This window comes from Amborella trichopoda, chromosome 9, assembly GCF_054954075.1.
Source record: "Amborella trichopoda isolate Santa Cruz 75 chromosome 9, AtrichopodaSantaCruz75HAP2 v2.0, whole genome shotgun sequence".
Lineage (NCBI taxonomy): Eukaryota > Viridiplantae > Streptophyta > Magnoliopsida > Amborellales > Amborellaceae > Amborella > Amborella trichopoda.
In genome coordinates, this window is record NC_142344.1 from 19,268,737 (window position 1) to 19,281,934 (window position 13,198).

Consider the following 13,198-nt stretch of genomic DNA (forward strand, 5'->3'; position numbering starts at 1 on the left):
ATCTAATAAATCTTTTTTATTTGGGATAGGATAGCGAATCCATCTTAAGACTTTATTAAGAGGTTTATAATTTATAACTAATCTGGGAACCCCTCTTTCTTTTTCAGCATTTTTATAAAAAGCTGCACAGCTCCAAGGTGAGGAGCTTGGTCTTATTAATTTCTTTAATTGGAGATCACTGATTTCTTTACGACACATTTCTAGTAAAGTAGTATTCATTTGTATTGGTCTAGCTTTTGTAGGTATTTATTTTTCATCAAATCCTTGTTCATATGGTAAAGAAATACTATGCTTTTTCCTTTCCCAAAAAGCATAGGGATGCTCACTGCATATAGAAGTTTCTATTTGTTGTTGTATTGATTGAATCTTTTGTTGGATCAAAGGATTTTGTACTTGTTCTTCTATATGCTTATATTTAAGGTCTTGTTTTAAAGTACAGAGAAATTTTTCTTTATTCTGTAACTGATCTTTAACATTATTAATTTATGTTGATCTATAGATTATCTGATGAAGAATTGGAAGAATCAGATGATTCAGTCCATAAAAGGTCATCATCCTGAATATTTTCTATATGTGATTCAGTGGAATTGGAAGATGTAGAATCATAATTGATTATATGATATAATTTTGATTTAATTGTGTCATCTAAATGTAATGATTCTATTTTCTTTTTTAATTTACATTGGTGTTTATAATGACCAACCTTTCCACATTTATAACATACTGGAAGCTTCTTTTTATTCTTTGTATTTGGAGAGAATTTATTTATAAATTATCTTTTAGATTTTTTGTATTGTTTATGTACTTTATTGGCTTTGGATTTATACTTGTCTTTCTTATATTTTTTATTTTTCTTATATAATTTTTCAGGCATATTTTTCTTATCAAGATAATATCCATGTTCACAAAAGTCACAAAGTTCTTTCCTCTTGGTAATTTGTTGTTTATCCAATTGTCTTTTGAGTTTCATATCTGTACATAAAGCGAGGCCTTCAGCACATATTTCTGCTGAGAGTTCTCCTAGTGTATAAGCTGAGTATACTATAATTCCATGAAAAAATTCCTTTTATGTCTAATTGGGATAATTTAGCTATTAACTGGTCCATTAGGGTTTTATTATTTTCTCCAATATGAAATTTATTTTTATTCAGTTCTGGAGGTGGTTTAAACAAAACTGCTTTAGAAAGGGAAGGTGTTACTTCCTTTGAAACTAGTATTTCTATTCTTTCTGCTTGTTTTCCTAAAGACTGCATATATAAGTTTGTATAATTATTTTGTTCTACAATATGGGGAATTAATTCTTGTCTTTTCCCTAACTCCTTGGGTAGAACTTTATATGGTGTTGCAATTATATCATATAATGATTGAGGTGGTTCTCCTTTAGTTGATGGAGTTACTCCTTTGAGTATTATACTTTTTTCAGGAGGGTGTGTACTAGCAGTGGTTGTACCATCAGTACTGATATATGTTTTTTCTTCTAAAGTTTGGATAGTATCGAATGAGGGAATATTAATATTATATTGAATACATATTTCTTTTAACCAGATAACAAATCTTTTTGTTTCTCTTTCTTTTTTGAGATATTTGTTATATTTTTTATGCATTAATTCTATTAATCTTGGCTGAAATATTTTAAGATACCAATTTCTAATATTTTTATTTTCTTCAAAAAGATAGTCTTGTTTAATATAGTTAATATTAATTTTCTTTCTTTTTCTTTCTAATTTAGCGGCTAAATAGGCTGCTATATATTGATCCGTATATGTATGAAAAGTTATTTCTTCTTCTATATCATCTTCTATTTGTAATGTAAGTATTTGAAATTCTTCTATACTTGGTTCAGAAGTGTATGTAAGAAGAATTACATGATCGGCTGTTCTTCTTACTCCTTGTAAGTGGAAGTCAGAAGATGGTGTTGGTTGGGAAGAAGGAGGAGGAGGAAGTATGATGACATCAGGAGTATGACAGGATTTTCTAGCAGGTGTTAAAGGTTTTTTATTTCTTTTCCTATTAATGTCTATGTCATCTTTGATTCTGGATTATTGAAATTTTATTTCAATATTTCCATCTGGATGTTCAATTATTTGGTTTGGAATATTATTTCTCGGTACTTCTTGGGGTTGGTTTGCATTTTGTAGTGCCCAAGACTGAGGTAGCATAATATCTGACCAATTAATTGTTTTAGGTATAATTGTATTTGATTTTTGCATATTTGTTTGAAATAATATAGTCTGGTCTTTCTTATCCATTCGCATAATATTAGGACATAAAGTATTCATTACTTTATAATATATTCTGTATACTATTGCTAGATTTTGAGAACCATTAGTCATATTAAATCCATGAGTTTTCAGATTTATTGATAGTATATCTAAAGATATTTGGATCTGTTAAAGAAACCGAAAAATTTGGAAAACAGTTAAAATATATGGGTCCACTGCATAGGCTGGATTCAACCATGCCTAGGAGTGAATCTGTGAAATTATTGTGTCTTGTATCTCTTAGGTATACAAGCACAGAAGTGTTTAACCCTAGTCGGGTTAAAGGTTTAATGGCTATTTGAATAAGCCCAATATGTAAATATGTATAACTATTTTCCTTATGTGTTTCAATAATTTTTCTTGATAGTAGTTGAAAGTCTTCTTGATTCTGAGTTACAGACAAACTTTCTTCTACTGTCTTTATAGCATAACCTAGTTCGAATTTAAATGATCCTTTATGATAAATATCTGTTATTGGTACTTTGGGTATATTCCAATTTTGAATATGATCTTCAATATCATTTATAATAATATGTTCCTTATTTTTAACTCTTAATGTTTGTGATGAAGTTGCAAGATTACCTTTAAGATTCCTAATTAAATTTGCCATCTGTAGGTTGCGGATAATGACAATCTGGACGATCAAGGGTCCAGCGTGTTCCCCTAAGCGGCTCTTCCTGGCCTTGGCGGGTACTTTGCCTAGACTTGTCCTTTCGTCTCTTGTCTTAACTCTCGGACCAACTTTCTTAGATGCAAATTTAAGTAGGTTTCTACAGTAATCTTGTAACGTTTAACTCTAACAGTTTTACTATTTTACTGTTTGGCTCTGATACCAACACGTGCCAAGATCTACAGTAAAATCTTATGGTATTGCTTAGAGTAAGTATGTGAATATCATGCTATTATATTTGACTATTTCTTGTAAAATTCTGTAAAAATTGAGACAGAATAGAATTATGCAAATAAAAAGTATTACTGATATATCAATGACTAACCACTGTGTGTGGTTGAAATCTCCTATTTTTAAACTAAATAATATTTTAAATTGCATAATATTTGTTCATAACAATCATTCATTCAAACTGAGACAAATTGTATTAGACAAAGTATAATCTTACAGACAAACCACATTATTACAAACAGGTTAAGGGATTACGGACTATATCTGAAAGATTACAGGGTAGAGAAACTAAATTAAAAATATGAAACTAAAACAACACACTTACTGTTTACATATGCAATAACTGGAAAAGAGTTTCCAGTGTTGAGGGCAAGAGGAAGGCAGAGAATTTATATTGCAATCACACATGCTGATATAAAAGAAAAGAGGAGAGATAGAACCTGGTAGGTGAATAGATATGAAGCTATGAGGTCTATATATATATATATATATATATATATGGGAAAGATGAGAAAGATGAGATGATCTAGTGAAAGATGAGATTAACCCACTAGCTCATATGAACATATGAGACCAACGTCCCAGATTGATTCTAGGCCGATCTGACGATCATGGATGTCTGGTAGCGTTTGAATTTTAGTTGTTTTTTAACAAATCTAAATCACTTGAAATTTTAAGCATGTGTTCATAAAAAATAGATAAATATTCGAAAAAATATCAAAAAATATTTTACATGAAATAAATTGACCAAAATACCCCCAAAACGCTTTGAGAGGTAGTTTGGTCATTTTATTTTTACGAATATTTTTTTTATATTTTTATTAGGTGTGGCTTGATGAGGAGAACACACACCTAAAATATTAAGTGATTTGGATCTGTAGAAAATAAAATAAAATTCAAGTACTATCGGACATCCTTGCTCCTCAGAGTATAAATGGAAAATGTTGGCATAGGCCCCTTAGCTCACAGCTACATATGAGCCCTTATATATATATATATATATATATATATATATATATATATATATATATATATATATATATATATATATATATATATATATATATATATATATATATATATATACGGAAAATGTTGGCCTAGGCCCATTAGCTCACAGCTACATATGAGCCCTAAATTTGAACTAATCCAAGGCCCATTAGCTCACAGCTACATATGAGCTCTAAATTTGAACTAATCTAATGATCACAACCTCATTTCGTATTTTAATTTTAATTTTTTTATAAATCCAAATCACTTAAAATTTTGGATGTGTGTTATTTAAAGATAGAAAAATCCAATAAAAATATCAAAAATAATAATTTGTAAAAAATAAATTTATCAAAATACCCCCGAAACTTTTCAAGGGTATTTTGTTTAATTTATATTTTGTGAATTAGTTTTTTAATATTTTTATTTAGTGCGCCTTGAATAGAAGAATAGAATCCTAAAATTTCATGTGAATTGGATTACAATATAAAATGAGGTCGTCATCGTCAAATCGGCCCAAATTGAATCTGGGCTCTTGGGCTCAGATGTAGCTGTGAGCTAGTGGGCCTACAGCACACACACACACACACACACACACACACACACACACACACACACACACACACACACACACACACACACACATATATATATATATATATATATATATAGGGAGTGGATTCAGTATGCCCACTAGCTGACCGCTACAGTAAACACCAATGGCCCAGATTGATTATGAGCCGATCTAATGGTCACGATCTCTTTTTGTGTTTGAATTTTAATTTTTTTTCTATAAATTCAAATCATTTGAAATTTTAGGTATATATTCTTCTCATAAATTCATACCTAAGAAAAATATAAAAAAAGATAATACACAAAAAAACAAAATTGACCAAAATACCCCCGAAACTTTACAGGGGTATTTTGGTCAAATTTGTTTCATGTAAAATATGTTTTTTATATTTTTCAAAGATTCACCTATTTTTTTATATACACACGCTCTAAATTCATATCATTCTGATTTGTAGAAAAATAATTAAAATTCAAACACTAAGATCGCCAGATCGGCCCAGATTGAATATGGGTCGTTGGTGTTTACTGTAGCAATACGCCATTGGGCTGACAATATATTTTCCCATATATATATATATATATATATATATATATATATATATATATATATATATATATATAAGCTGGGATTAGCCCACTAACTCATAAACATATGAGCCCAACGGCCCAAATTGAATCTGAGCCGATCTGACGATCACGAATGTCCGGTAGTTCTTGAATTTTATTTTTTTTTCTACAAACCCAAATCACTTAAAATTTTAGGTGTGTGTTCTTCTCATCAAGGTGCACCTAATAAAAATATAAAAAACATTATTTACAAAAGAAAGAATGATCAAAATACCCCCAAAACGTTTTGGGGTATGTTGATCAATTTGTTTCATGTACAAGATTTTTTTTTTTTTTTTCGAAGATTCACCGATTTTTTATAAATACACACCTAAAATTTTAAGTGATTTAGATTTGTAGAATGACTTGAAATTCGGAACGTGTGTACATCTTAGTGATGCGCACCTAATAAAAATATAAAACAAATAATTCACCAAAAATAAATTGATCAAAATACCGTGAAAACGTTTTTGGGTTAATTTGGTAAATTTTTTTATGTAAAATATATTTTTTATATTTTTTGTAGATTCCCCTATTTTTTGTGATCACGTGCTCCAAATTTCAGATCATTCTTATTTGTAGAAAAAAAAATGAAAAATGAAATACTACCGAACAATCGTGACCGTACGATAAACTTTGGACGATGATGAGAGTAGGTGAAATCACTTTTCATTTTCGCCTATAGGCGTTTTGTAGTATCTTCATATATATATATATATATATATATATATATATATATATATATATATATATATATGGTTTTTATACGGATGCAACCTTTAAACAATCCAATTAAAGGTGCACCTCTAACTTTATCATAACATGTAATTTTGGTGTAAAACATTCTTAGGATTATCTTAAAATCTATTTTCATATCTAATTAGAAATTTTAAATTCCAAAAATGGTTAAAATCAAGTAGATCTATAAATATATGAAAATCTTGAAAATGGACAGTCTAGATAATGTGTTGCAATATGCACTATTTCTTGCACTCGAAAACTTTTTTTTTCATACTCATACATCTCGATGTCGAGATGATCAATTAGAGAATCTTTCAATACTAAAACAACATTTCCGATAGATTTTTGAGGTGTATGTGTGACTCTACATTTTAAGGTTACAACCTTATATAAACTTTTCCCAATATATATGTGTGTGTGGAGGGTGGGGCAGGGGGGACGGGGGAAGACTCAGATGATGACGATGATGATGATAGGGGGGTAATACAGTCACAGGGTACCCATAGACACTCTGCTTCTTGATATAGTTGTGGCCCAACTGCTCAGTTGAACATAACTCATTTTTCTCTCTAGGTGAAATGCAACTTATTCGAGTTTCCATTGACTTAATGACATATCTTTCTTCTTGGGAGCTTGTCATAGAGAGATTCATTACTGTGATAGCATTGCAATCCTGAACAATGTGAAGGGTCTCAAGTTTCTCTGAAGAGACTCCTTGTGTCCATTAAACATATGAATATACAGATTGGTTTTTTATAGATAAATTATCAATGATAATAATAAAAATAAATCATATACTATACCCAGGCTTATCATAAATACAAGATATTGTATTTACCCTTCTCAAATATACATATTATAATATATACCTTCTATATTAAGCTGATACACAATATATATTTTCTTTTCACACTCCCCCTCAAACTCAAGATGCTATGAGAGAGTGCAGCTGGAGTTTGAACATTAATTACAGAAACGAGCAATTTGATCTTCAGGTGCATAGCGTCACCAGTAGAAGCAGTAATTGTCGTGCTCATATTGCTTGATCAACAAGCACAAAAAGTAGCGGCGGATCAACAAGCCTTAGGAACATATAAATTTTAGATCTTTACTGAAGACAGAAAAACAGTCAAGACAGCCGAGAAAAACAAAATGATAGTTGGAAGAGCCAATAAATTCAGCAGCTCGCCGACCAGAACAGACATGATCGAGTAACAAAAAAGCAAACTTGATCATACAAAAATATTTCAGAGCATTTTTCTTCTTGAGGTCGGGTTGCAAATGGTCAAAGAACATGATCGAGTAATAGAGTAATAGACTCGATCTTACAAACAATAAGAGACTGAGCAAAGGTTAAATCATAATAATGCATTTTTATTTTTATTTTTATTTTTATTTCAGAGGGGGGGTGGGGGGTGGTTTTTCATAAGAGTTTCAGAGGGTAAATGATAATATTGGATCAGAGTTGGCGGGGTGAGATTTTAGACAGATCTAGACCTTGATATCAAGATCCAGAGGCATAAACAGACAGAAGGGCGATTTTTCAGATGGAGCAGATTGGCCATTTTCAGAGGCCATTTTTCAGAGGTGGATTCAGAGGCAGGTTCTAGATCAGATTTTAGAAAGAGTTTTCAGAGGCTGTTACTCAAAGGTCGTTTGATTTCAAAGGGAAGACAGTGATGTCAGATATTGTAATTTTTCAGATGCCATTTTCAAATGGTTGTTTTCATATGATCGTTGACTTCAAATTTGGGAATTTTTTTTTTTTTTTTTTTTTCACGAAGAAAACCTAAGAGACCCTGTGATTTTCTAGAGACCGAAGCCCTAGATCAAAATTCTAGTCAAAAGGACAATTTAACAACAATATAGTGAAGGTTATTCGTTGGAAGCACCAAAGGGATAAATCTTCATAATGATACCATAGATCGGTTAAGAATCCCCAAAAACATTTCAGAAGCCCTAACCCCAAATACCAACTTCTGGTCAAAACAAGACAGCTTAACACAAATAGATCTAAACTCCAAAATAAAGGAAAAATAAGATATATTAAGATCAATTAACAGGGGGGTATGATCAGTATTTGCATAACAAACATGAATCACGCATAGAACTAATGATCAAGACGAAATCCATAGAAACTCGAAACCGTCACCCTAGAAATCCAAAAACCAACAAAGAAAGGAAAAATTACTGTTAATCGAGAGAGGAGAACGAGATCTAAAAGGTGAGAACAATGTCTTTTAGATCTAATAGAAGAGATTGTAGAAAAAGCAGAAAGAATTTGCAGAGAGTCGAAACACAACTCGACATAAGGGCACCGACTGGGTGAGCAACAAACTCGTCTTGAGAATTGGCAATGACGCTTCAAAGACGAGGAATAGACATAGCGAATTGAACCTTGTTCTGATACCATGTGAAGAGTCTCAGATTTCTCTAAAGAGACTCCCTGTGTCCTTTAAACATATGAATATAGTCTTTTATTGACAAATTATAGATGATAATAATAAAAATAAATTTTATACTATACTCAGACTTACCATAAATACAAGATATTGTATCTATTATTCCCATTATAATATACACCTTCCATATTAACCTGATAGACAATATATATTTTCCTTTCACAAACACTGTAGCCGGTCAACCAAGTCCTGTACTTCGAAATGGACTCGAGGACTTGCGAATGGTTGATATGCCTCTAACATTCAAGTTGATTTTGTCAACGTAAATGTCAAACATTAATATTGATTTAGTTTTGATGTCTGTGGATCTTCAAGTTGATTTTGTCGACGTAAATGTCAAACATTAATATTGATTTAGTTTTGATGTCCGTGGATCTTCGGTTGTCAATGGCTCTTGTCACTCACATTAGGGTTTCTAATTTTTCAGGAGTTAATTCTTTCCATTTTGAAGGATTGAATCTAGATCTTCCATGAGACCATGACTCAATTATATACCAATGAAACTTCTACCTCTGTCTCCAGAATGGGTTTCTTAGTTGGTTCTCTCATGGCCATGAAAATGATTTTATAGAGAGTGGGAGGCCGTTTTTCAACATTCGACTTCCATCCTAAAATCCTTCAAAAGTGGCCCTCAAAATGTGGAAGCAAGGAGTATGTGCATAGACCACTAGTTAAAAAAAAAAAAAAAAAAGGATTTTTTGTCTCTAAAATAAAAATACCTCTTTTTTAAATCATTAATTAATATCAATTAGTTTTAACAAAAAAAGGTTTTAACCAATCAAAAAGTTTCATACCAACACATGTTAGGTATCATTGCCACACAAATACCAACATCTCCCATTTGACCATGAAGGCTAAATATGTTATAAGATCTATTTTCAGTTAGTAGATTTACCTTTATGTGCATATTGTCATCATGAGGCTTTTCACCCTATTGTGGTTATCCTTCTCATGATAAAAAGGAAAAATTCACAAATAATCAGATGTGATGGGGTTTTTCACACTATCGATGTTATTACTCTCATGATCGAAATTTTTAATATTAATTTAAGTGAAATTTCTAACTTAAAATTTCTAAGTCCCATCAAATTTATATGCTTAAAAAATGTTTCAACACTTAATCCATTTGTCAAATGGTCTATAATCATACCAGCTAAGGCTATATAACCAGTTATTTCATTCTTTTTAACAAATATCATTGCATTGAAGATTGTTAGATTATATAGAGATTTTTTAAGTTTGTGTACATATCCTTCTGGTTCTTTATATAAATATCTTCTTTTAATTATGCACTCAAGAAAGTTGTTTTAACATTCATTTGAAATAATTCTAAATTATAAGATATTACTAATACTAGGATGATACTAATAGATGTAAATTTGGCCACTGGAGAACAGGTCTTTACATAATCTATACCCTTCTTTTGGTAAACGTTTTAGCTATCAATCTAGCTTTATATTTTTATATGGATACATTTGTATTAAGATTTTTCTTTACGATCCATTTACAACCAATTGCTTTTATATCCTTAGGGAGATCAACCAATTCAAACTTAATTCCTTTTAATGGAATCAAATGTCTAATCCAAGGCTTGAATCCATTCAGTTGGAATCATGTAAGCTAGTAGCTTCATTGTCACTTCAAGGTTCATATATTATATCCTCACTAAATGAGAAATAATTATCTTCATTCATAAGCACATAAAATTCATTTGAGGTGTCTAATTCTTTTCGGTCTATCTAGTACATTAGGCTCATAAGAGCATGCTCACCAGTTGCATAGAGAAATTGAGTAATAAGGTCTTTAAGAACCTTATCATTATCAATTTCGTTTAAGTCAATATGCTTATTTAAAGTACGCTCATCATATATATTTTTTATTCAATACGTATCACAGTTTTATACTAAGAATATAGTACCATGGTTATAAAATCTGTAGCCCTTGGACTTTTCTAAATAACCTATAAAAGAGCATTTAATATTTTTATTTTGTAGTTCATCTCTACTTTATGATAGTATAAGCAAATGTACCCAAGAACACCATACCTGTAAGAGCCTCACTCCAAAAATTAGGGAATAAATCTGAATAGCTCATCACAGACCTAACTATGTCCACTAGAGTCTCATTTCTTCTTTCAAGTACACGATTTTATTATTGTGGATATGACATGGTGGTTTGGTAATTGCCATTCTCCGTAAAAAACTAAGCAAAAAAGTCGAAGCAATATGCACCACCCCTATATGTTTTATTAAATTTAATGTTTCTACCTGGCTAGTTTGCTATCTCAGTTTTATAGTTTTTTAAATGTTTCTAATGTATCTAATTTTCTACTAAGTACACATATCTATAACGATAACAATCATCTATAAATACTATGAAATATTATTTACCTCCATGTGCTTCTACATTTAATAGGCAACATATCCGAATGTGTATTATTAAGAAGTTCATTAGACATTTTTCCTTTTACAAAAAGGCTTCTTAGTTATTTTACCAAAACTACATGGCTCTCATGTTTTTGAAAACAATTCCTCCCAAGTTAAGGAATAAACCTCTTTTAACTAGTTTGTTCATTTTATCTTTATTTACTTATCCTAGTTTTAAATGCCAAGAATATAAATCATTCACACAAGCATATGTATTCAAGGAAATATCTATGTAACCAAAATGAGAAGAATTTTCATTAATATACAATCCTACAAATTGTCGACTTTACCATACTCCAAAGCTCGATAATGTCTATCGATTGCACCGTGACTTGATCTGAACTTTATTTCATATCCCTCGTTGTCTAACCCTATAATGCAAATTAAATTGTGCCTTATATTAGGTATATAAAAAGCATCGGGAGAATCATTCCTCTAAGTGGACATAGCTTCTAAGTACTACATCAAGTACATTAAAATAGGCGTCAATCCCCATGTAAAGCAACTGGTTATTGGTTGTGATATCTTTCAACTCTATGAATCTATCATTAGTACTTGAAAGATGTCGATTGGAAGCTAAGTCAACCCACCAATTTTTCATATCATAATCAAAAACCAACTATTATGAGAGTATACAAATCAAGTTATTTTTCTTATTCTAATTATTACTATACTGAGTATTGTTGTTATTCTTGTCCGTAATTTTATTTTTTAGCTTAAAAGAATTACTCTTGATCTACCCAGCCTACTTTTTTTAATTTTAAAATTTATTCCCTTTACTTTATACCTCTTATTATTATTATTCCTATTATTGTAAGGTTTCTTAGGATTTTGGAAAGATGAACTTTGAGCAAATGAAGCTTATTTGACTTTTTTCTCATTATTCATTGAACTTCAATGCTGAAGTCATGTGAAGATTTAACACAGCGATCCCTTACATAGAGTGGTTCAAAGAAATCACAAAAGACTCCCAAGATGGAGGGTGACGGTTAAAAATAATGAAACTTACATATGGTTAACTACTACATACCCAACTAAAGCAAGGTTTTTTACGAGCACTGTCATTTTGTAAACATGCTCAATTGATGAGTTTTTTACCTTCATCCTATAAAAGTTATACCTTTGTAGCATGAGTTCAACATGAGTCTTAGAAATAGTCTCATACTTCTTGGATAGCACACCAAACAATCCTCAAATTCACTAATCAAGTCATCTTCTATGGAAACCTAATATTGTGATGTTAGCTATTTCATCATGTTTTAACCATTTTTCTAGTCATTTTCTAGCTTGGCCACGGCATTAGGCTCTAAAACTGGTGGGACTGACTCTAGAATATAAATTTACCCATCTTAGAAGAGGATGTAACCTATTTTTCTCTTCTACATCGAGAAATTAGCTCCATACAGTTTTTCTAGTTTTGATAGTTCGTCATCACCAGCCTAGATACCACTTTGTTTAGTTAAGGAGGTTAAGGTGGTACATCAAATATACCAGTTGACAAAATAAAGCAAGCAAAGTAGATCAAAATTTTTAACCAGATTTGAGCTTGGAAAGGACTGTCTGCTTTAATTGAACCAATAGTTTACCGACTCTTATTGGCTATAATTGTTGATGTAGACCTTCTATCGAATGGTTGGTGCAATGTTATTGCTTGAACTAGTTAACTTCCAAAACTGGAGTGAATTTTGAACAAATCAATAACTGAATCAAACCCCGAAACAATTCAATTTCCCGTCGACAGACACTGACTTTGAGCTCAATTTATGTAAAAATCAGTCACTAAGCAAGTGGCCCAGGCTTCTCGATTTTGGTGGAGTGAGAAGCATCAAATCAAAGCTCAAATCAGCATGAACTCAGTTACCAACAAATGCATCGAACTGCTCATCTTGGTTACAAACTAGGCATCAAATTGGTGTTGAAATCATGTAGAAGTCAGTCACCAAATGGAGGCCCCGACCTGTTGATTTTGATGGATAAATGAGCTCCAAATCGGAGCTGTTGTTGGTGCCAGTCCTTTTCTTGGAATATGGGACCAGTTGCCTAATTTGCCAGTCCTTAGCTAGATTTGGGGTTCGAATCTGAGCATACCAGTAACTAGCTCGCAAGCTTTATGACCAAAACAAACTCTTCTCATGTGATTCGATTCCTTATTCCATATGGGACCAGTTGCCTAATTTCTCTTTGGAACCCCACTTTTGTTAGTGTAAATATAGCCGATATATCTTCAAACCTTTGGAT